Source organism: Pelophylax lessonae (assembly GCF_965119305.1).
Source record: "Pelophylax lessonae genome assembly, chromosome: 3".
Taxonomy (NCBI): domain Eukaryota; kingdom Metazoa; phylum Chordata; class Amphibia; order Anura; family Ranidae; genus Pelophylax; species Pelophylax lessonae.
In genome coordinates, this window is record NC_138770.1 from 662,697,605 (window position 1) to 662,723,790 (window position 26,186).

At 44.4% G+C, this 26,186-nt stretch overlaps 1 protein-coding gene across 1 annotated transcript in view; it reads left to right on the forward strand.

Annotated features, from left to right (window-relative positions):
• Positions 1 to 26,186, forward strand: part of PLCB1 (phospholipase C beta 1) — a 1,154,983-nt gene that overhangs the window by 257,227 nt on the left and 871,570 nt on the right. The window lies entirely within an intron of this gene.

Genomic DNA, 26,186 nt, shown 5'->3' on the forward strand with positions numbered 1-26,186 from the left:
GTGTGTAGGGGAGCAGAGGCAAGGGGGGGTGAGAAGGGGGGAGTTCCTGCACTTATTCTCCAAGAAAAAAAGCCCTGGTAGTCACTAAGAAATCAACACAACTCTAAGTTTTTATAGTTTTTATCAATTCAGCCAACAAATTAAATAGGACGACTTTACCAGCAGACATACGTTTAACCACTTGCCAACCGCCGCACTACTATTTACTGCGGCAGTCAGCCGCTTACAGGCAAAGTGACGTAGGGGTACGTCGCTCGCCCACGAGCCTGTAGGGGGCGAGCACGCGCCGCCGCCGGCACACTCCCACCCCCGCTTGTTCCCTGGGGAGCCAGCGCGTGTGACCAGTGGCTCCGATGGCCGCCGGCCACTCACGATCCCCCGCAGGAGAGGGAGAAAGACAGACGGCTGATCTGTGTAAACACAGCTGTCTGTCATTCTCACTAAAGTAATGACAGAGGCTATGCAATCCTGCTATGTAGGATCGTATGTCTCTGTGATTACTTCACAAGCCACACCCCCCCACAGTTAGAATCACGCCCCTAGGGACACACTTAACCCCTTGATCACCAGTAAAGTTAACCCCTTCCCTGCCAGCGTCATTATTACAGTAACAGTGCATATTTTTAGCACTGTTTACTGTAGTAATGTCACTGGTACTCTCAAAAGTGTCAAAAATGTCAGTTAGGGGTCCGATCTGTCCGCTGCAATGTCGCAGTCCCGCAAAAAAAAATTGCAGATCGCCGCCATTACTAGTATAAAAAAAATACAATAAAAATGACATAAATCTTTCCCGTAGTTAGTAAACGCAATAACTTTTGCGCAAACCAATCAAAATACGCTTATTGCAATTTTTTTTTTTACCAAAAAATATGTAGCAAAAAACAAATTGGCCTAAAATGTTAAAAAAATTTTGGTTTTTTATTTTTTTGTGAGAATTTCATATAAAAAATGTGAAAAATATTATTTTTTCAAAATTGTCGCTTTTTTTTTGTTTATAGCGCAAAAAATAAAAATCGCACAGGTGATCAAATACCACCAAAAGAAAGCTCTGTTTGTGGGAAAAAAAGGACATCAATTTCTTTTGGTTACATCGCCGCACGACCGCGCAATTGTCCGTTAAAGTCACGCAGTGCCGTATCGCAAAATAGGGTCTGGTCTTTGAGCAGCCAAATCCTCCGGGGCTTAAGTGGTTAAAATAAAAGTCTTCAGATCTTATAATTAGAGGTTCCTTCCATCTTTAGGCATCGCCAAAATAGGAATGACAACTGGGGTTGGATCTTAAGTACAATTTGAGTTTTTTTGCCACCTGGTGAGTTTTTTTTTTGCTCTCTCTGTCGCTACTCCTGAAAGTTGCCGTTTCCATTGTAGAGAGGGAAAATCCAACATTCTTGAGTTATTTCTAGAACCAGGAAGCGGGGAGAACTCTTCCAATGGGGGCACCTATTGTCACTGGCAAAAATCTCACATGGTAGTGCAAAGCATGTAAAAAGATAAAGCTGACACACACTTTTTCAAAAAAGCGCACATGCCATGAACTCACAAGGGCAGAAGAGACACACAATATGGCACAAAGGTGTAACTAGAACCTTCAGGGCCCCGGTGCAAGAAACCATGTAGGGCCCCCCCCGGACCCCTGGTCGGGGCCCTTCCCTTCAAGCCTGGGGCTCTTCCCACTGATCCTGGGGCCCTTTACTCTCGTTGCGGGGCCCTTTATTACGGTCCCGCAGCGGGACCCTTTCACAAGTTCTGCAGTGGGCCCCCTTCCTGCCATCTTGGGGCCTCCACACGGTGGTGGAATGCCAGGGCCTGGTTGCAAGTGTGACCTTTGCGATCCTTGAAGTTCACCCACTGGTGTCAGTAGTTTTTATTTTTTGGTATTTTAATTGTATTTTTTTTTATCATTTTATTTTATTTTTTTTACAATGTCACTGACTATGACTCTGTCCATTCAGAAAAGGAAGGAGCTGGTAAATTACATATTTACCTTCCTGGTTCTCTATTGTGACACATCCCCTGCAGCAGCCGGCAGGAGAGGGGAGGGACCACAGTGGGGGGGGGAGCACAGTGGGGGTGGGGGGCACAGTGGGTGGGGGGCACATTGGGTGGGGGGCACATGGGGGGGCACAGTGGGGGGGAGCACAGTGGGGGGTGGGGGCACAGTGGGTGGGGGGCAAATTGGGGGGGCACAGTGGGGGGGGGAGCACACAGGGGCCCAGAGACAGCAGAACACAAGTGAACTTATATGCCATATCAGGGGCGTAACTACAGGGGTTGCAGGGGTTGCAATTGCAACCGGGCCCCATGCTCCAGGGGGGGGCCTGTGTGGCTCCCCTGTACACCTGGATAGGAGGGGCGGCGGGGGCAGCATAGAGAGGAACCAATCACCTCCATTTTCCTCCTGCAGCTACAGGAGGAAAAAGGAGGACAGTGATTTCTCTACATGCTGCCCCCGCCGCCCCTCCTATCCAGGTGTACAGGGGAGCCGCACAGGCCCCCTGGAGCATGGGGCCCGGTTGCAATTGCAACCCCTGCAACCCCTGTAGTTACGCCCCTGATATGGCATATAAGTTGTACAGTAGCCTGAAAATAAAAAGCCAAATAGCCATAAGAGTGGAGAATTTGCACTGAATTTATTGCAAGGCCTGGGATCAGCAAGGAGCCAGGAGGAACTGTGCTACAGAAAAGGGATCATGAGCCGATGCTATGGTAACAAAACAGCAGCTGTTTTATTCTTCTACTGCCTGGATTTTCACTATTCTCCGTACAACTGTAGAAAGTTTATGGGGCCACATAAACCCGGTACAGCTGCAGGGACCTTCAAAATTGAAATTGCTGTAGGTTATTTGCCAATTGGAGGACTCTTTCTCTGTTTTCATTAATGTCATGTTGTCCCAGTCCCTATTTTCTCTTACCATGCAACTCATGTATAATGTAAATCATCAGCTGTGGAATGCTTGGAGGATGCTTCAGATGACCGGTATTTATTTAATAATGGTGCTCCTACTTTTGAACATTGCTTTTGCTAGTTAGGTCAGTTCTGACCTCCTTGAGAGCAATAACAAGTGCTTCTGCTGGTTGGAGGCATAAAGTCACGAGTAGATTTGTCAGCTCATTGGAAAATCTTTCTGTGATTTGGACTTATATTTTCTTTGTTTTTTTTTTTTTTAAATTGTTTATTAACCACTTGACCTCCGGAAGATTTACCCCGCTTCATGACCAGGTCATTTTTAGTGATACGGCACTGCGTTACTTTAACTGACAATTTGCGCAGTCAGGGAATGCTGTACCAAAATAACATTTATGTAGGTTTTTTTTTTTTTTTTCGACAAATAAAGCTTTCTTTTGGTGGTTGATCACCTCTGCATTTTTTATTTTTTGTGCTATAAACAAAAAAAGACCAACAATTTTGAAAAAAAAAAAACCAACAACATTTTTTTCTGCTATAAAACTATACCCAATAAAAAATAAAAAAAATCTAATTTCTGCTACATATTTTTGGTAAAAAAAAAAAAAAAAAATCCCAATAAGCATATATTGATTGGTTTATGCAAACGTTATAGCGTCTACAAATTATGGGATAGATTTATGGAATTTTTATTTATTTATTTTTTTACTAGTAATGCCAGCAATCAGCCACTTTTAGCGAGACTGCGATATTAGGATGGACAATCTCACATTGACAATTTTGACACTTTGTGGGAACCAGTGACACTAATACGGAGTGATAAAAATATGCACTGTCACTGTACTAAGGACACTGGCTGGAAAGGGGTTAACATCAGGGGCGATCTAATCCAGATACGCAAGGGTCGATTGGGGAGAAGTGCTTACATGAAGGGACACTGGAAGAAGAATACGGAAAGGCGATGTTTCTGGGTCCAATATTCCACCTTCTAAATGTATTACCCGAGCGTTTCCTGGGCGAAGCGAGCAGGAATCACGAAAGTGGCCCTTGCCTCCACAATAGAGGCATAAGCCCAAAGTTCTGCGCCTAGCACCTTCTTCGGGGGTTAATCTGGTCTGGCCCAGCTGCATAGGTTCCTCAACAGGCAGAGGATGCTCCACGGGACGAAGTGAGGGGAGCTCAGACTGGCTAGGACCTAGGGAGTGTTGGCGTCTTTTTTCTATAGGCTATATAGGTTCCTCAACAGGCAGAGGATGCTCGACGGAATGAAGTGAGGGGAGCTCAGACTGGCTAAGACCTAGGGAGTGTTGGCGTCTTTTTTCTATGGGCTGCATAGGTTCCTCAACAGGCAGAGGATGCTCCACGGGACGAAGTGAGGGGAGCTCAGACTGGCTAAGACCTAGGAAGTGTTGGCGTCTTTTTTCTATGGGCTGCATAGGTTCCTCAACAGGCAGAGGATGCTCCACGGGATGAAGTGAGGGGAGCTCAGACTGGCTAAGACCTAGGAAGTGTTGGCGTCTTTTTTCTATGGGCTGCATAGGTTCCTCAACAGGCAGAGGATGCTCCACGGGATGAAGTGAGGGGAGCTCAGACTGGCTAGGACCTAGGAAGTGTTGGCGTCTTTTTTCTATGGACTTCTCCTGAAAACGAATATCGATCTGGTTGCATAAGGAGACGACATCTTACAGACCGACGGGGATGGTTCTTCCCGCTAATTCGTCCTTCACTCGGTCAGAGAGACCATGCAAAAAGGTAGCGACCAGGGCCTCATTGTTCCAGCTCAATTCAGCTGAGAGGATACGGAACTGGAGAGCATATTGTCCCACTGAATGGGATTCTTGGCGGAGACGTAAAAGAGCACTAGCCGCTGAAGAGACCCAAGCCGACTCCTCGAAGATGTTACGAAAGAGCTTAAAGAAGTCAGACAGGTTGGAAACTACCGGATCATTCTTCTCCCATAGGGTGGCAGCCCAGGCTAGAGCCTCACTGGAAAGGAGGGAAATAATATAGGCTATCTTTGCCCGTTCAGACCGGAAGTTTTGCGGCTGAAGCTCAAAATGGATGGTGCATTGGCTAAGAAACCCCCTGCAGGCCTTAGAGTCTCCAGAAAAAAGGATTGGAGGAGGTAGTTGCAGTGAATGCGAGTCTGTGACTGGCGCGACAGGCCCAGCCACTTGTTGCTCTTGGGGTTGCGGATTCAGGGTTCCCAATGAGGTCTGAAGCTGTTCAAAGCGGGAAGCCAGCTCCTGTCGGAATCGCAACACCTGAGTCTGATTAGCTTCTTGCTTCTCGAGTCTGCGAACTAAGCCCTGTAGTGGATCGTCTGCGGGGAGCGGCACATCGGCCGGGTTCATGGCCGTTCAAACTGTCAGGTCACCTGTTGGAGGCAGGGGTGCAGCGCAAGGTAGTGAACCCAATAGCTGACTGCTGCGGATGGACAGAAACGTGAGTCCAAGATTCCCAGGGAAGGGGTTAACCTAGGGGTGATCAAAGGGTTAAATGTGAGCCTAGGGGGGGCTTTCTAACTGTGAGGGGGGTGGGCTTGTGAAATCAATACAGAGACCTGTGTTCTTAAATAGGAGGAACACAGGAGCTCTGCATTGGTTCCAGAGAGAACAACGGTCTGCTGTGTTTACAACAGCAGACCGCCGTTCTCTCTTCACGGGGAGCGATCGCGGGTGCCTGGCGGCAACCGCGGCTGCTGGCCCCCGTGGATCGGCTTCCCCGCTGGCAAGTGGGCACACATGCGTCTCCGGCGGCGTGCGCGCGCCCCCAGAATTGCTACGGCGAACCGCCATACAAGTACGGTCGATTCGCGGGAACCTGCCGCCGTATAACCGGCGGCTGGTCGGCAAGTGGTTAAATTGCTCATAATACAGTGCCAGCAAGACAGCAGAAAAGTTTTCCTTTTATTTCCAAATTCCTATTATTATCATGAGAAACATAAAAGGGACTTTCAATATCTATATTCTTTACACGATCTTGCAAAGAACGCCAAATTATTACTTTTTCTAGGTTCATAGTTAGGAGAAGAATCGCATTGCTTTGTGAGGTTTGCGAGCTACAGAGAATTTTTATTTTTCGGAGTGGTAAAGTGGCATTGAGCACCCGTATGTTTTTTTTTTTTTTTTAAACACTCAAAGAATACAATAATTCTCTGCTTGACTCTGGAGAAGTCAGAAAGAAAATTCTATTTCCTTCATAAGATAGGAAAGATAATGTATTCCTGCTGAAGGGCCCTGAGAGTAGAAAAAAAAAACACCTAATAATATTCACTTTAAACAAAGGGAGGTTCAATGTTGTATTATACATACCTGAATAGGTTTTGTAACCGAAGCCCGCGGGCAGCAGGCTCAAAGTTTGCTATTTCTTTAGTTCTTTGATAACTTTTATCAAACTAAACAGAATGCCTGTTTGCTGCCAACTACGTACTTTGGCAGCAGTGGCATCTGTTGGCTCTTATAGAAGTGATTTAGGTGGGCATGAAGCTGCCGATCACATCCATGGGTGCTGTAGAACAGCCCTCAAAATTTCCACTTGCCTGCTCGCATTAGGCAAGTGGAAATAAGCTGAGGGCGAGTGTGGAGCCTCATCGGAGGGGGGAGGGTGGGCACTACTGGAAGGCGGGATTGAACGGGAGCCGATTCTCCTCCCAGCCCCTTATCATTCTCTTAGTAGGGCCTGGCATGCAGTCGGAGTCGGCAAAGAACTAGATAAGGTGGGGCGGGGTAGGGAGGGGGGTTGGGCAGGAGCTGTCAAAGTTTACTTGGACCACCTAGCAACCAATCACTAGCTTGTTATCTCCTACCCTTCTCATCTCTATAACTCCTCTTCATTTCCTCCACCTCCTCCTCTCTATAACCCTTCTTATCACCTCCCCCCTCCTCATCTTTATCTCCTCTTCTCCTCTCCTTATCTCCAAAACCCCCCCCAATCTCCATATTCCCTCCTCATCTCCATAACCTTTCCCTATTTCCCCCTCCTCATCTCTATAACCCCCTTATCCTTCCGCCTCCTAATCTCCATAACTCCTTATCTCCTTCCCCCCTATTCAACCCCATAACCCTCCTCATCACCACTCCCCTCCTCATCTCCATAACCCCTTATCATCTCACCTCCTAATTCCCATATAAGGGGTCCTTATCGCCTCCTCCTTTCTTATCCCAATAACCCCTCCTTTCCCCCCCATTCTTATTTCCATAACCACTCCTTATCTGCTCCCCCTCCTCATCTTCACAACCCCTCCTTATTCCCTCCCCCCATATTACCTTCCCTCTCTTTATCTCCAAACCCCCCCCCCCCAATCTCCATATTCCCTCCTCATCTCCATAACCTTTCCCTATTTCCCCCTCCTCATCTTTAAAACCCCTTCTTATCTCCTTCTCCTCCTCCTCTCTATAACCTCTCTTTTATCCCTCCGCCCCACTCATCTCTATAACCCCTCCTTGGGCCAAAGCAAAGTGCACAGGAAGTATAGAAAAGAATGTTCACTACCTGGGTGTGTTACCTTAATCCCTAGACACATTTTTGAAAGGATACCCTCTATTGGATGGGACTTTAATGGTTACCATTAAAGTCCCATCCAATAGAGGGTATCCTTTCAAAAAAAAAGTGCACAGGAAGTTACCAGCTCACAAAATTCCTGACAAACTCAAGAGGTTTTTTTTGCATTTATCAACCAGATATGACACAACACTTTCAATGGTATATTTAGCAAACCAAGCGGGAACAAACAAGAGAGGTTCATTGTTAGAGGTCACATACACGTAAAGGCTGCCAGTTTGTATTGAGTCATATTTCTCGACAGCTTTTGCTCAGAAGAGATCAGAAGAATATATGTGATAAGAGACAATAGTAATGGATCATTTCATTCATTAATGCAGGGACTTTTGGTGAATTTGGTGACTTTTTGAATATACCAGCTGTCCCGACAATGCGGTGGTCACTATCTATGCCACCATTGTGAACTTAGGAAGAGGTTAATCAGAGGGCACCATCCCATTAATTGTGGTTCATGGAAAGACCGCATTGCTGAAGTTGAAATTTGCCATTGTAAATAGTGAAGCAATCTCTTTCATGAGACATCTTAGCACATTGCAATGCTCAGACAATACTGGCAGCGCTCGCTGAGTATGGAAACTATTTCCATACGAATTATGGTCTGTTAATTAGAATTCTAAGCTCTTACCATTCCTGCAAATGTTAAAATTGGATGACACAACTGAAACAGCCTACTACACAGATTTGTAACAAACAAAATCTAGAAGTACACTAATGAGCCCATTTAATCAGGCAGTAAGTCATGTGCCAAGTACTAGCCACCGGTAATAATCATCTGTCATTGTTCTGACTAATTTAACTAATGGAAGCTGATTGGTAGCTCTTGGTTACTCTACATCAGTTATCTTTCCACCACTTTATTCAATTAAATTAAGCAATTTTCATTTTATGTTCATAAATCTCCACCAAACCTAACCTTTTAGGTGTCTTTTGCATGTAAGTCTCTGTCCAGGACTGTAGTACAGTGGTCTCCAAACTTAGGCCCTTTGCTTGTCAACACATGGCCCTTGGGGCACCATTCCATCCACTGACTCCCATGATGGGGCACCATTCCTTCCGCAGACACCAATGATGGGACACTAGTTTTCCCACTGATACCAATGATGGGGCACGATTCTTCCCACTGACACCAATGATGGGGCACCATTCTTCCTGCTGACACAAATGATGGGGCACCATGCCTTCCACGGACACCAAAATGAGGCACTATTCCTTCCTTGGATACCGTTCCTCCCACTGATACCAACAATTGGGTACTATTCCTTCAACTGACACCAGGACTCTAGTACAGTGGTCTCCAAACTGTGGCCTGTGGGCTGGATGTGACCCTTTGCTTGCCCTTATCTGACCCTTGGGGCACCATTCCATCCACTGACAGCAATGATGAGGCACCATTCTTCCCAGTGACACCAGTGTTGGGGCACTATTCTTCCCACGGACAGCAATGATGGGGCACTATTTCTTCCTCAGACACCAATGATGGGGCACTATTTGTCCCACTGATGCCAATGAAGGGGCACCATTCCTTCCACAGACACCAACGAAAGGGCACTATTCTTCTCACTGACACTAATGAGGGGGCACCATTTTGTCCACAGACACCAAATTGGGGCAATAGTCCCCCCTCAGATACCAACAATAGGGCACCATTCCCCCCCACTCATACCAACTCCCACTGACTCCAAAAAAAAGCACTATTTCTCCCACTGATGCCAATGATGGGGCACCATTCCTTCCACAGACACCAACGAAGGGGCACTATTCTTCTCACTGACACTAATGAGGGGGCACCATTCCATCCACAGACACTAAATTGGGGCCATAGTCCCCCCTTGGATACCAACAATAGGGCACAATTCCCCCCACTCATACCAACTCCCACTGACGCCAAAAAAAAGCACTATTTCTCCCACTAAAACCAATGATGGGAAATTGCTTACCAATGACGCCAGGTTCATTTTCAACTCTCACTGGCAACAACCTTGCCCCTATAGAGACTCAAGGACAGTAAACTGGCCCTTTGTTTAAAAAGTTTGGTGACCCCTGCTCTGGTAGATGACCACCACAGGAATGTCCAGTTATTTTAAGGTCAGGAAAAGGCTTATGGACTTTCTTCTGGATTTGCCTTACCAGCCTTTCTCAATCATTTTATTCCAGAGAAATCCTTCAAATAAATGTCAGGTCTCAGGGAACCCCTGGTAGAACCAGTTCGGTGGGGGTCTAGTGAGAATGCATTGGTAGCCAGAATTCCACCCTTTAGAGAAATAAAAATATCATTGGTGTGATGTTGCTGGTTCTGCCAAGTAGTGTTTGACCTGGAACTAGACAGTCACCATCAGATGGGAGGTCAACCAGCTACAGCTCCAGGAACCCCTGGAAATAGACAGTCACCCTCGGATGGGAAGTCAACCAGCTACAGCTCCAGGAATCCCTGGAAATAGACAGTCACCATCGGATGGGAAGTCAACCAGCCAAAGCTCCAGGAACCCCTAGAAAAGTGAGTCCATTAAACCCTAGCTGAGAATGGCGCCTCCAATATCGTAAGAAGTACAAAAAAAACTCAGTAAGAATTAAGGACAATAAAGTGGTATAAAACCCCCAAAAAACTAAAGTTTATTATATTTCAGCTTATCAATCCTTAGATGTGGTGGCTGCATTATTATTTATTTTTTTTTTTAGACTTTTTTCACCTGATGATCCTGCCAGTAAATCTGTTATTTTTCAACTTACATTAACAGGCCAGGCTTTCCAGAAAAAGTGGTGGTTAGAGGTTTGGGACAAACCATTTACCACTGGCAGTGATGCCTATAATGGTCAACTTTTATTTATGGTTAAACCTTTATCCCAAAAGGAAAAAAAAATGTACTGTAATTGCTTATAAAGTATTAGCTGAAGTTTGACTTTATTTTGTTAGTCAAGTCCATCTATATCTGCTAGTGCATCTAACATCCCCCCCCCCCCCCCCCAATGGTGACTCCATTGCTCCTCCATCTAGTGTGGAGACAACCAAAGACAGGAAGTGTGTTACTTCCCGGATCATCAGGTGAAAATTAAGCAAAAAAAAAAAAAAAATGAAAACAAATGCAGCCATTCTAAGGATTGGTAAGCTACAATATATTCACTTTATATTTTTGGCTTTATTTCCCATTTAGGATGAAAGTAACTGCTGCAAAAAGAATGTAAGTAGGTAAAGTAACTAGGACATGAGCATAGAGCAACACTTGTTTTCTCATAGTAATGTATGTCTGTCTTTTACTCTGGCTCATTTGTATTTGTTCTATTTATAGGTCTTTCTTCCACACCCCAGTAGATTTAGTGCTTATTGTCCCTCCGCTGCATCCAGCAGGAAATGCTTGCAGGCACCTTCTATTATTTACTGTATATGGATATGGGTGGACCACCTTCTTATATTGCAAATCAATGATTTACTTCCTCCGAATGATGTCATTGCAGTTTGATCTTTGTTTACACAGTTATATATATATATACACACACACAGTATATAAAATGTACACTATATAACCACAGATATTGGGACGCCTGCCTTTACATGCTAAGGAACTTTAATGGTATCTCAGTCTTAGTCCGTAGGGTTCAATATTGAGTTGGCCCACCCTTTGCAGCTATAACAGCTTCAACTCTTCCGGGAAGGCTGTCCACAAGGTTTAGGAGTGTGTCTATGGGAATGTTTGACCATTCTTCCAGAAGCGCATTTGTGAGGTCAGGCAATGATGTTGGACGAGAAGGCCTGGCTTTAATTCATCCCAAAGGTGTTCTGTGGGGTTGAGGTCAGGATTCTGTGCAGGCCAGTCAAGTTCCTCCACCCCAAAATTGCTCATCCATGTCTTTATGGACCTTGCTTTATACATTAGTCCAAATCATTAGTCGGAGGGGGGATTAGGTTGTGGGGTTAGTCTTTAGGGGTTGGGCTTGGCCCCTTTGTTACAGTGAAGGGAAGTCTTAAGGTGTCAGCATACCAAAAACAATTTCATGCTCCCAACTTTGTGGGAACAGTTTGGGGATGGCCCCTTCCTGTTCCAACATGACTGCACACCAGTGCACAAAGCAAGGTCCATAACGACATGGATGAGCGAGTTTGGGGTGGAGGAACTTGAGTGGCCTGCACAGAGTCCTGATCTCAACCTGATAGAACACTTTTGGGATGAATTAGAGCGGAGACTGCGAGCCAGGCCTTCCCATCCAAGATCAGTGCCTGACCTCACAAATGCATTTCTGGAAGAATGGTCAAACATTCCCATAGACACACTCCTAGACCTTGTGGACAGCCTGCCCAGAAGAGTTGAAGCTGTTATAGCTGGAAAGGGTGGGCCAACTCAATATTGAACCCTACGGACTAAGACTGGGATGGCATTAAAGTTCTTGGGCGTGTAAAGGCAGGCGTCCCAATACTTTTGGTAATATAGTGTATTTTGCATACTTTGCAAGTGCAGTTACATTTATTTTCCAGAGTTCCAGAGCTTAGTAAACAAAGGGGAGCTCTGCTGGTTTTCATCACCCAATCATGTGCAAGCAAAAATGCTGTTTTTCTCCCTTGCACCTGATTGGGTATTCTTTACAATGTGCACCAGTACACAAAGCAAGGTCCATAAAGACATGCCAACAACCCCACACCATAATCCCCTCTCCACCAAATTATTTTGAGCAGTGCATAAAGCAAGATCCATAAAGACATGGATGAGCGAGTCTGGGGTGGAGGAACTTGACTGACCTGCACAGAGTCCTGACCTCAACCCGATAGAACACCTTTGGGATGAATTAGAGCGGTGACTGCGAGCCAGGCCCTCGTGTCCAACATCAGTGCCTGACCTCACAAATGCGCTTCTGGAAGAATGGTCAAACATTCCCATAGACACACTCCTAAACCTTGTGGACAGCCTTCCCAGAAGCAGGGCCGTCTTTTCCAATGGGCATGCCCGGCGGTTGCCCGAGGGCCCCACTTGCCAAGGGGCCCCACACACATGGTGGCAATTACTGTCCCCCAACAGGCCAGAATCCAGATTACTTAGTTTACCTGGTGGTCTAGGGCCCCCCCTTTGTCCACCGGTCCCCCCAGTTGTTGTCCACTGGTGGCTCGAGTCTGCACTGCACACTGTTTGCTAAGGCCAGCCAATTGGCATCTAGCAACCAGTGAGGTTCTGAGAGCAGACCCATGATGCACAGCGGAGGAGGATCCTCCTCGTCGGCTCGTCCTCCTCTCCTCTCCGCGCCTAGAAAACTGGCATCACCCACCTCCTCCCTTCATGTGCAGCATGACTGAGCAGCCGTTGTGAAAGGTAAGGCAGCCAGCCCAGCTGCCAGGCTGCTTGATTTTCTTTTCTTTTTTCACTCTCGCTCCATCGAGACAAGAGACAACTACCTGGAGGATATACCTTACTATATATTGGTCCCTATAATATGTATATAGTAAGGTATATATCCTCCAGGAAGTAGTTGTACTCTCTTGTAGTATTCCCTGTAATGTGTATATAGTCTATATACATGTTACAGGGAACACTATATACTACAAGAGAGTACAACTACTACCTGGAGTATATACCTTACTATATACATATTACAGGGGCCAATATATACTACAAGAGAGTACAACTACCTGGAGTATATACCTTACTATATACATATTACAGGGAACACTATATACTACAAGAGAGTACAAATACTACCTGGAGGATATACCTTACTATATACATATTATAGGGACCAATATATACTACAAGAGAGTACAACTACCTGCAGTATATACCTTACTATATACATATTACAGGGAACACTATATACTACAAGAGAGTACAACTACTACCTGGAGTATATACCTTACTATATACATATTATAGGGACCAATATATACTACAAGAGAGTACAACTACCTGCAGTATATACCTTACTATATACATATTACAGGGAACACTATATACTACAAGAGAGTACAAATACTACCTGGAGGATATACCTTACTATATACATATTATAGGGACCAATATATACTACAAGAGAGTACAACTACCTGCAGTATATACCTTACTATATACATATTACAGGGAACACTATATACTACAAGAGAGTACAAATACTACCTGGAGGATATATACCTTACTATATACATATTGCAGGGACCAATATATACTACAAGAGAGTACAACTACCTAGAGTATAAATATCGCCTTATCGATAATTTGCATTGTTATTCTCATGGGTGATTGTGTAGGCAGGGGGCCCCAGTGCACTGCATTGCCCAGGGGCCTATAAGGCTCTTAAGATGGCACTGCCCAGAAGAGTTGAAGCTGTTATAGCTGCAAAGGGTGGGCCAACTCAATATTGAACCCTACGGACTAAGACTGGGATGCCATTAAAGTTCATGTGCGTGTAAAGGCAGGCGTCCCAATACTTTTGACAGTATAGTGTATGTGCAGTTAACATATTTTAGGCATGCTGTGTAATATGTAGACATCTAATTTTCCAGGGACTGATGTTGGGTGCCACTCTCTTGGATGTGCGTGTAAAGCAGGGATATGCAAACTGTGACCCTCCAGCTGTTGAAGAACTACAAGTCCCATGAGGCATAGCAAGACTCTGGCAGCCACAAGCATTAAACCCAGAGGCAGAGGCATGATGGGACTTGTAGTTTTGCAACAGCTGGAGGGCCACAGTTTGCATATCCCCGGCAGGCGTCTCAATACTTTTGGTAATATAGTGTATATTTGTATTTGGACAGCCTCATTGGTTCCTCCCATGTATAGGCAGCCGTGGAGGTGGGTGGTTAAGCATTAGTAGACTGAAGAAAATAAATAAGCGATAATGTGTGAGGACAGCGGCAGTTCGGTGCTATAAAAAAGCTTGCAGGGTGGGAACCGAGGTCCTGCATGCCAGACAGCGGGAGAGGAAGGTAGTGGAGGCCTGTGAGATCCCGGAGATATGAAAATAGCTCTGGTGTAAAGAGTAACCTTGACTGCTTTGTTTCCATTTATGTGTAACTAGGATGGCTATAAATAGCGTCTATAAAAAGACTGTAGAAGGAAAACAATAACAAAGTTATTGATCAAACATAAACATAATCTTCTTCAAAGAGAGCAAAGCGCCACCAGCACTTTTTGAGCGCGGACTGTAAAAATTATTATTGAAAGTTAGGCATTTAACATGCATTATATGTCACTTAATTCATTTATTGTACTTACTCCTACACAGACCAGTTGGAAAAAAGTGAATATAATGATAGGAATGTAACCTAATCAGTTACTTCCGTTCTATCGTTCTGTGCAGTGGCGGCTGGTGCTCCATGGGCCGGGGGGGGGGGGCGTCAGACGGACCACACATCCACCCCCCCCCCCGGACCACACCAGCTCCAGCCCGCACTGTCCCCCCCCCCCCTGGGAGAGCGGCGGCGGCTTCCCCTATAGTCTCCTCCCTCCTCCTCCTTCTTGGCCAATAGTATGGCTTCTCCTTTCGGCCAATCGGGAAACAGGTCTCAGGACCAGTGGCGGCTGGTGCTCCATGGGCCGGGGGGGGGGGTGTCAGACGGAACACACCCCCCCCCCCCGGACCACACCAGCTCCAGCCCGCACTGTCCCCCCCCCCTGGGCGAGCGGCGGCGGCTTTCCCCTTAGTCTCCTCCCTCCTCCTTGGCCAATAGTATGGCTTTTCCTTTCGGCCAATCGGGAAACGGGTCTCAGGACTAGTGGCGGTTGGTGCGCCATGGGCTGGGGGGGGGGGGGGGCGTCAGACGGACCACACACCCACCCCCCCCGGACCACACCAGCTCCAGCCCGCACTGTCCCCCCGGGCGAGTGCGGCGGCTTCCCCCTTAGTCTCCTCCCTCCCTCCTCCTCCTTGGCCAATAGTATGGCTTTTCTATTCAGCCAATCGGGAAACAGGTCTCAGGACCCGCTTTCTGATTGACCTGGAGGAGAATCAGTGTGGCAATAGCGAATATTCATTCGCTATTGTCACACAACTGGGTGGGCTCGGGGTGCAGTGCTCACCCTTTTTTGAAGCCTATTAGAGCCTCTGGCTCTAATCACGTGCTTAAAAAAAAAACTCCATTGGAATCCATGCGTGTAGATTATTAGGTAGCCGGATGCATAGATGGGGGGCGGCGCCCCTGCGCCCCCAATGGATGGGCCACCACTGGTCCTATGAGGTTGGTACTGCAGAATCACCTCTCTTTATACAGTTCACCCCCTTCCTGTAAGCTTCCTGTGACGTGCAAGGTTCACCATTATATCAATTGAAGTCGTCAATCTCATAGGCTCCTTTCACACAGACGGTGCGCCCCTCGGAGTCCATTCTGCTCAGCGGGGGATTGATCCGCCGATCCCCACTGAGCAGGCGGATGACAGCTCCATCCCCGCTCTGTGTGCAGAGACGGAGCTGTCAGATCCCTGCTCTCCTCTATGGGAGAGGACCGCCTGTCCGTTCTCAACCGATCCCATCCGATCCGATCCTCCACATGGATGGAAAATAGGGTTTCCATCCGTCTGGATTTCATGGACAGGATTGGATCGGATAGCAGCGGGTGTCAGCAGAGATGTCTCCGCTGACATCCGCCGCTCCATAGGGCTGCATGGAGCATCCGATCCGGTCCGCCTGAAAAACTGACAGCCGGATCGGATCGGAAAGCCCGTGTGAAAGGGGCCATAGACTTCTAGGAGCGGAACATTTAATTTCCAACTACAGAACTGAAACAAGAATTCTGTGCACAGTGACTGAGGGAGACATGGTGGGGTTCCCTTAAATTAGAACTAGATTACCTTAACCGCTTCTCGGACTGCCCGCCGCCGATTTACGGCGGCAGGGCAGGCCTCCTTCACGAAACGACGCAGGTCTACGTCGGTCTGGCGCCTGCAGCTAGGGGGCGAGCCGCCTCCACTTGGCAGTGGGGACTCTGATGCATGGGGCAGGCGGCTACGATTGCCCCTGGGTACCCGCGATTACTCCCTGCTGAGAGAGAAGGACGGTCGGCTGTTGTAAACACATCTGACCGTTCTTCTCTCTGCAATGATCACAGAGCTCCTGTGATCCTTCTACATAGGAACACATGTCTCTATGATCATTTCACAAGCCATGCCCCCATACAGTTAGAAACACTCCCCTAGGTACACATTTAACCCCTTTATCACCCACAGTGTTAACCCCCTTCCTTGACATTTTTGACACTTTTGGGGGGGACCAGTGACATTACTACAGTAATCAGTGCTAAAAATATGCACTGTTACTGTAATAATGACACTGGCAGGGAAGGGTCTAACCTAGAGGTGATCAAACGGTTAAGTGTGAGCCTAGGGGGTGCTTTCTAACTGTGGGGGGGAGGGACTTGTGAAATGAACAGAGACTTGTGATCCTATATAGGAGGATCACAGGCACTCTGAGATAATTTCAGAGAGAGAACAGTCAGCTGTGTTTACAACAGCAGACCGTCCTTCTCTCTCAGTGTGGAGCGATCGTGGGTGCCCGGCAGCAATTGCGGCTGCCGGCCCCCTGCATTGGCATCCTGTCTGCCTAGTGAGGGCAGGAGTGCGCTGCCGGCGGTGTGCGCTCTCCCCCTAGCACTACATGCGCAAGCGATGTAGGGCTATGTTGGTTCACGCAGGAGAGGCTGCCTGCCGCAGTTAATTTGTAGCGGGCAGTCTTAAAGGTGTTAAGGGAATTCCTTGGGGACCCCCCAGGTCACCAGTACTAGTGTCACCATTGGAGGATTTCCCCTCTATTACTTTTCTGGGGACAATCCAAAATGTGGGGTTGTCTGTTACTTTCACTCTCAATGATAATGGTAAACAAGACAAAATGAAAGGGTGAATCTCCTTAATGGGGACACAGACAGCAATAAAAACTGACAAGTGTTCTAACCCCTCCCCACTCTATCCAAAACTTTAAAATATCTTTTCCTTTACTTATACTTTAACCTCTCTAGATGCTGCTATTTATAATTTCTCCTAATTCCCCTTTATGTTTAATTTGAGTTTATTAGAAAAATGTTTCATTAACCGCTTATGACAGCGGCACTTTAAGCAGGGCAGGCGCGCGATCGCGTGCGCGCTGCCCTGCACTGCCGGTGTCGGGGTGTCCCCGGGACACCCCCCGTCACCGGCAGGGGGGAAACAGCCAATAAGCGTGGCTGTTTCCCACGTGATCAGCTGTGTTCCAATGACACAGCCGATCACAATGAAGGCGCCCACAAGATGACCGCGCATGCGCGATCGGGAGCGCGCAGCGCGGTCATGTCGGTGGCACTGTGTTCCGTAGGAACACAGCTGTCACCGGCGGTAGTAAACAGTCACTGACAGTGACTGTTTACTATGTGATCGGCTGTGAATCTATTCACAGCCGATCACAAAATGTAAACAAAGAGCAGTAACTCACTGTTACTAGCTCTTCTCCCCTCATACAGCTTCCAGTGTGAGGAGAGCAGAGCTAGAAACAGTGAGTTACTGCTCTGTGTACCTGTAAAAAGTAAAAGCACAGAAATAAATGTCCCCACACAGTCCTCAGCCCCCCCCCCCCCCCATGTCACCTGTCACCCAACAGTCACCTCATCAGTGCCCAGAAATTGACACCCATAACGTTCACATGTGAGCGGTGATTCTGCCCGCGATCCGGAAATCATTGCAAATCGTGGGACGCCTGTGCGTTGCCCGTGATTTGCAATAGCACCCCAAACGCTGTGCGATGTTGCCGCCATTTCCACCTGCCGAATTGCGGTAACATCGCGCAAACAACGCATGACACCCAAAAAAGGTACAAGAGTTTCTTTGGGGCGTCATGTGTTGTTTGCGTGATGTTACCGCGATTCGGCAGGCGGAAATGGCGGCAACATCGCACAGCGTTTGGGGTGCTATTGCAAATCACGGGCAACGCACAGGCGCCCCGCGATTTGCAATGATTTCTGGATCGCGGGCAGAATCGCAGTGATTCTGCCCGCGATCGCTATGCTCACATGTAGTTCACCGGTCACTGCCATCAGTACCGCCGTGCACCATCGCCCGTCACCTGTCACCCATCAGTGACCATCGCCCGTCACCTGTCACCCCATCAATCACCGTCACCTGTCACCCCATCAGTCATCGTCATCTGTCACCCTATCAATCATCGTCACTTGACACCCCATCAGTGATCGTCACTTGTCACCCCATCAATCATCGTCACCTGTCACCCCGTCAGTGATTGTCATCTGTCACCCCATCAATCATCGTCACTTGTCACCTCATCAATCATCGTCACCTGTCACCTCATCAATCATCATCACCTGTCACCTCATCAGTCATCGTCACCTGTCACCCCATCAGTCATCGTCATCTGTCACCCTATCAATCATCGTCACTTGACACCCCATCAGTCATTGTCACCTGTCACCCCATCAATCATCGTCACCTGTCACCCCGTCAGTGATTGTCATCTGTCACCCCATCAATCATCGTCACTTGTCACCTCATCAATCATCATCACCTGTCACCTCATCAATCATCGTCACCTGTCACCTCATCAATCATCATCACCTGTCACCCCATCAGTCATCGTCACCTGTCACCCCATCAGTCATTGTCACCTGTCACCCCATCAGTCATTGTCACCTGTCACCCCATTAGTCATCGTCACCTGTCACCCCATCAGTCATCGTCACCTGTTTGCCATATGCATGCAATCACTTACTGACCGCCTAACGACTATATGCGTCGGCCATTAAAAGCTAAATACTGGGGTTATGGCAGCAGATAGCCCCCATAACCCCGGTATTTTTTGAAACGGCGGGCGGTCGGCTTTCAGATAAGGGTGGTCCCAGTGGCGGATTCGCCGCAGAATTACCCTTACGGTGCAGGGGAAGAGGTGCCCCCCCCCCCCTCTTGCCGCGTCCCAGACGTTTTCCCAGCTTACCGGACCCGCCGCCAGCGGGGAAAACTATCCGGTCCCGGATCCTCAGAGACAGGAAGTCGAGTGAGGGCAAGATGGCCCTCACTCAACTCTATGGTCTTGGAGGACCGGAGCTACGTCAAAAGACGTTGCCTAGCAACCGGTTTAAAGGGCCGCTTTTTTTTTTTCTTTTTTTTTTTCCTCTTTCAACAATTTTTTTTTTTTTTTTCTTTTTTAGTGTAGTTGTGAGGTGTGAGGTCTTTTTTACCCCAGATCTCACAATAAAGAGGACCTGTCATGCCTATTTCTATTACAAGGGATGTTTACATTCCTTGTAATAGGAATAAAAATGATCAAAACATTATTTTTTTTAAACTGTGTAAAAATAAAAAAAATAATAAATAAAATAAATAGGAAAAAAAAAAAATTAAAGCGCCCTGTCCCCGTTAGCTCGCGCGCAGAAGCAAACGCTTACGCAAGTCCCGCCCACATATGTAAACGGTGTTCAAACCATACATGTGAGGTATCGCTGCAATCGTTAGAACGAGAGCAATAATTTGAGCCCTAGACCTCCTCTGTAACTCTAAGCTAGTAGCCTGCAGAAATTTTTAAAATGTTGCCTATGGGGATTTTTAAGTACCAATGTTTGGCGCCATTCTGTGAGCATGTGCAATTTTAAAGCATGACATGTTGGGTATCTAATTACTTGGCGTAACATTATCTTTCACATTATGGAAAACAATTGGGCTAAATTTACTGTTTTCTTATTTTTTAGTTCAAAAAAGTGAAAATTTTTCAAAAAAATCGCATTTGGAATTCTGCTGCGCAAATATGGTGTGCTAAAAAATATTGCAACGATCTCCATTTTATTCTCTAGGGTCTCTGCTAAAAAAAATATATATATAATGTTTGGGGGTTCCAAGTAGTTTTCTAGCAAAAAAAATGATTTTAGCTTGTAAACACCAAGTGTCAAAAATAGGCCCAGTCTTAAAGTGGATAAATGGACAACTTTGTGTAAAGCGCTACTTGGATGTTAGGCCTATGTATGTGGCCAGGCTGTGAAAAAGTGTTACACATGTGGTATCGCCATACTCAGGAGGAATAGCAGAATGTATTTTGGGGTGCAATCTTTGCTATGTACATGCTATGTGTTAGAAATATTGCATAAATGGACAGCTTTGTGTAAAAAAAAATGTGTTTTCATTTTCTTTCCACATTTTCCAAAAACTTGTGGAAAAAAATGACATATTCAAAAGACTCATTATGCCTCAAAAATTATACGTTGGGCTGTTTGCTTTCCAAAATGGGGTAATTTTATGGGGGTTTCCATTGTCCTGGTGCTCCAGGGCCTTCAAAAGTGTGATAGGTTGTCAGGAAATTATATGTGTAATTTGCGCTCCTAGAATGCCGGACGCTGCTACTTGGATGTTAGGCCTCTGTATGTGGCCAGGCTGTGAAAAAGTCTCACACATGTGGTATCGCCATACTCAGGAGGAGTAGTAGAATGTGTTTTGGGGTGTAGTTGCAAGTATACATGTGCTGTGTGAGAGAAATAACCTGTTAATATGGCAATTTATAAAAAAAAAAAAAAAAAAAATCTTCATTTTGCAAAGCATTGTGGGAAAAAATTACAACTTCAAAAAACTCACCATGCCCCTTATTAAATACCTTGGAATGTCTACTTTCCAAAAAGGGGTCATTTGGGGGGTATTTGTACTTTCCTGACTTTTTAGTGTCTAAAGAAATGAGATAGGCCTTCAGTACATCAGGTGTGATCAAGTGTGATCAATTTTCAATGATTCCCACCATAGCTTGTGGACTCTATAACTTTCACAAAGACCAAATAATATACACTTACTTGGGTTATTTTTACCAAAGATAAGTAGCAGTATAAATTTTGGCCAAAATTTGTGAAGAAAAATGACTAATTTGCAAAATTTTATGACAGAAACAAAGAAAAATGTGTTTTTTCACAATATTTTCACTCTTTTTTTATTTATAGCACAAAAAATAAAAAACCCAGTATTGATCAAATACCATCAAAAGAAAGCTCTATTTGTGTGAAAGAAAGTACACAATTTTTGTATGGGTACAGTGTTGCATGACTGAGTAATTCTCAGTCAAAGTGTGAGAGCGCTGAAAGCTGAAAATCGGTCTGGGCAGGAAGGGGGTGAAAGTGCACTGTAGGCAAGTGGTTAAACTGTAGTACAAAAGTACCAAAAAAAAAAAAAAAAAAGGTATCAAGAACAGCCAAGTAAAAACACAAAAAAAAAGTAAAATAAACAACCAAGCCAACATGTGCACTGGCACACAGAGGGTAAATCTGGTGTAATAATGATTGACATCTGTACCATCATGTGATAAGTTTGATCCAAATTCCACAATATTGATAAAACATAATATTTTATTTTATCCTTAGCAATGCAAATGTGATACTTTTAAAATAAAATAAGTAAAATAAAGTAACATAAAATAAACAACCAGGAAAACATGGTAAATCTGGTGCAATAATGATGGACATCTGTACCATCATGTGATAAGTTTGATCCAAATTCTCCGTTATTTATAAAACATCATATTTAATTTTCTCCTTAGCAATGCAAATGTAATACTTTTATGATTTTCATTACTTGCCCTAATTTTAAAGCAATTTTGATGTTTTTTACATTTTTTTTTTTTTTTTTTTTAAGCATTATCTTTTTTTTTTTTTCCTCCAGTTTAAAGTTGTTGATATACAATATTTTCAATGATCATTTATTCACTTGTTTGAAATTAAATTTTTATTACAGTCATTTTCCAGTATTTTGAAAACAGTTGAAAATAATATAACAGTCTATTAAATTCTTCAATCTCAATAAAGTTAATTTGAAATGCAGACACTGAGAGTGATGTAATGCTGTCTACTGACAACTAATGATTTAATTTCATTTCATTTCATTTTAGAAAAGAAAAAAATGCTTTTATAAATAGCTGCAAAATGAAAATAAAACAAAAATACTGGAAATATGGTAGTGGTTTTCCTAAAGCTTTCTTTTAAAATAAAACGTCTTGTTAAATTGTTAACTATGAATAAAGATGAATAGTAAAATATCCACTGAATTTGGCATATAGTGCGTGAGTTATGCAAATAGTAATATATTTCTATTAGGAATAAACGAAAAGCAGCGCTAATTTTGCTCTAAAAAAATATTGAAAATCCTATATTAAACCTCTTCAGTAAATATTTAAAAGTAATTAAATATAAAAATGATATATATGGAAAGGACAGTATATTTCTGATATAGATGTACAATACAAACACCTTTATAAGCAGCTGGGAAAAAAATGTGTATACTGAATGTAATGTGTGTGTGTGTGTGTGTGTGTATATATATGTATGTATGTATATATATATATATATATATATATATACAGTATCTCACAAAAGTCAGTACACCCCTCACATTTTTGTAAATATTTTATTCTATTTTTTCATAACATAAAATAACTCAACACACAGCCCATAATGTATAAACCGCTGGCAATAAAAGTGAGTACACCCCTAAGTGAAAATGTCCAAATTTTACCCAAAGTGTCAATATTTTGTGTGGCCACCATTATTTTCCAGCACTGCCTTAACCCTCTTGGGCATGGAGTTCACCAGAGCTTCACAGGATGTCCTCTTCCACTCCTCCATGATGACATCACAGAGTTGGTGGATGTTAGAGACCTTGCTCTCCTCCACCTTCCGCTTGAGGATGCCCCACAGATGCTCAATAAGGTTTAGGTCTGGAGACATGCTTGGCCAGTCCATCACCTTTACCCTCAGCTTCTTTAGCAAGGCAGTGGTAATCTTGGAGGTGTGTTTGGGGTCGTTATCATGTTGGAATACTGCGGCCCAGTCTCTGAAGGGAAAGGATCATGCTCTGCTTCAGTATGTCACAGTACATGTTGGCATTCATGGTTCCCTCAATGAACTGTAGCTTCCCAGTGCTGGCAGCACTCATGCAGCCCCAGATCATGACACTCCCACCACCATGCTTGACTGTAAGCAAGACACACTTGTCTTTGTACTCCTCACCTGGTTGCCGCCACACACGCTTGACACCATCTGAAACAATTATGTTTATCTTGGTCTCATCAGATCACAGGACATGGTTCCAGTAATCCATGTCCTTAGTCTGCTTGTCTTCAGCAAACAGTTTGTGGGTTTTTTTTGTGCATCATCTTTAGAAGAGGCTTCCTTCTGGGATGATAGCCATGCAGACCAATTTGATGCAGTGTGCGGCGTATGGTCTGCACTGACAGGCTGACCCCCCACCCCTTCAACCTCTGCAGCAATGCTGGCAGCACTCATACGTCTATTTCCCAAAGACAACCTCTGGATATGATGCTGAGCACGTGCACTCAACTTCTTTGGTCGAATATGGGGAGGCCTGTTCTGAGTGGAACCTGTCCTGTTAAACCGCTGTATGGTCTTGGCCACTGTGCTGCAGCTCAGTTTCAGGGTCTTGGCAATCTTCTTATAGCCTAGGCCATCTTTATGTACAGCAACAAATCTTTTTTTCAGATCCTCAGAGAGTTCTTTGCCATGAGGTGCCATGTTGAACTTCCAGTGACCAGTATGAGAGAGTGAGAGCGATAACACCAAATTTAACACACCTGCTCCCCATTCACACCTGAGACCTTCTAACAATAACGAGTCACATGACCCCGGGGAGGGAAAATGGATAATTGTGCCCAATTTGGAAATTTTCACTTAGGGGTGTACCCACTTTTGTTGCCAGCGGTTTAGACATTAATGGCTGTGTGTTGAGTTATTTTGAGGGGACAGCAAATTGACACTGTTATACAAGCTGTACACTCACTACTTTACATTGTAGCAATGTGTCATTTCTTCAGTGTTGTCACATGAAAAGATAGAATAAAATATTTACATAAATTTGAGGGGGGGTGTACTCATTTTTTTAAGATACTGTATATATCTGTATATATAAATATATATGTGTGTATATATATATATATATATATATATATATATATATATATATATATATATATATATATATATATTGTATATGCTGTAATATATATATATATATATATATGCATGTGTGTGTGTGTATATATATATATATATATATATATATATATATATATATATATATATATATATATATATATATATTATAATACAGCATATGCAATATATATATATATATATATATATTTTTTTTTATATTATTATTATTATGTTTCTTTGTTTTTTTAATCAATCGCTTATTGACAAACACTTCAAAATTAGACTGCAAATATTCAACAGCTTGAACAGTTAAACATAATTTTAAAAAGTTTGATTTGATTTAAAATTGTCCACTGGTTAATGGGCAGTCAGGCTGTCCTTATGAAGGAGGTTCTTGCTTATCAGTAAATTAAAGTGTAACTTTACCCTCCCAAGGGAAATTCGCAAGCAGGCTGACTTTTTATTTTATAACCCCACCATGTTTATAAAGTGCTATCGCCTGCACCAATAATTTATGGTGCTACAGCTAGTGGGATTAAGGCGCACTCCTGTGGCAAGCTTAATATATTTTTCTTTAGTAGTAAATATAAGTGTGGTAAGTGGATGGAAAGTCATAGCCAGAAACCAACCCTGCAGGTGAATAGAGGAGGGGATTAAAAAATAAAAGGGATATGTGAATGTGCAGCCAGCAGGAACAGCTTGTATCCAGGGAAAATTAAGCTGCTCCTCTCCAAATATGTGAATTCACTTCCCAAATATAGAGAGAGGGGGAGAGAATCCACCCCAAAGGCTGACCATAAATCATTGACGCTCGTGCTTGCACTATAAATACGGCGGAGTTATGTATATATGTGGTGATACAACATATCATTTACTGTGACCTTTGTAAATTACTGTTTATGTTTAGCCTGTTTTTATGGTTTTGGAGTTTTTATTTGTAATACTATAAAATAAAATGCATATTTTTAAATTAAATGTGCCTGATTCTTTTTGGCAGCAGAAATGTCCTAGTCTTTTAAAACTCTAGTTAACAGTTGTTCTTCTTAAATTTGGGGACAGGGCACACTGACTCCAGTGCTGATCCAAACATATCTTCTTTCAGTTCCATGCTGCACTGATGGGCACTGATAGGCTGCACTGATGGGCACTGATGGGCACTGATAGGTGGCACTGATGGGCACTGATTAGGAGGCCCCAGCGAAGCTGCATTGATCAGTGCCCACCAGTGCTGCCTCATCAGTGCCCATCAGTGCCACCTTTCAGTGCCTATTCGTGTCCATCAGTGCAGCCTATCAGTGCCCATCAGTGCAGCCTATCAGGGCAGCCTATCAGTGCCCATCAGTGCAGTTTAAATGCTCTTCTGTCACACAGGCAAGGAGAGATCAGGTGGACCCCCGATCTGTCTGTGCCTGTCACAGAGCCCTTCACACACACAGTCAGTAAGCACAAACAGGCAAACATTTAACCCTTTGATCAACCCCAGTGTTAACCCCCTTCCCTGCCAGTGTCATTTATACAGTAACAGTGCATATTATTATATATTTAAATACAGAATTATATATATATATACAGTAGTATTATTATATATATATTATTATATATATATATATATATATATAATATTTAGCATTGACTACTGTAGTAATGTCCCCAAAAAGTGTCAAAAGTGTCAGTTAGGAGTCCGATCTGTCCACCCCAATGTTGCAGTCCTGCTAAAAAATCGCAGATCGCCGCCATTACTAATAAAAACAATAAAAACAAAAGTCCAGAAATCTATCCAGTAGTTTGTAAACGCTATAACTTTTGTGCAAACCAATTAAAATGCGCTTTTTGAGATTTTTTTTTTTTGCCAAAAATATGTAG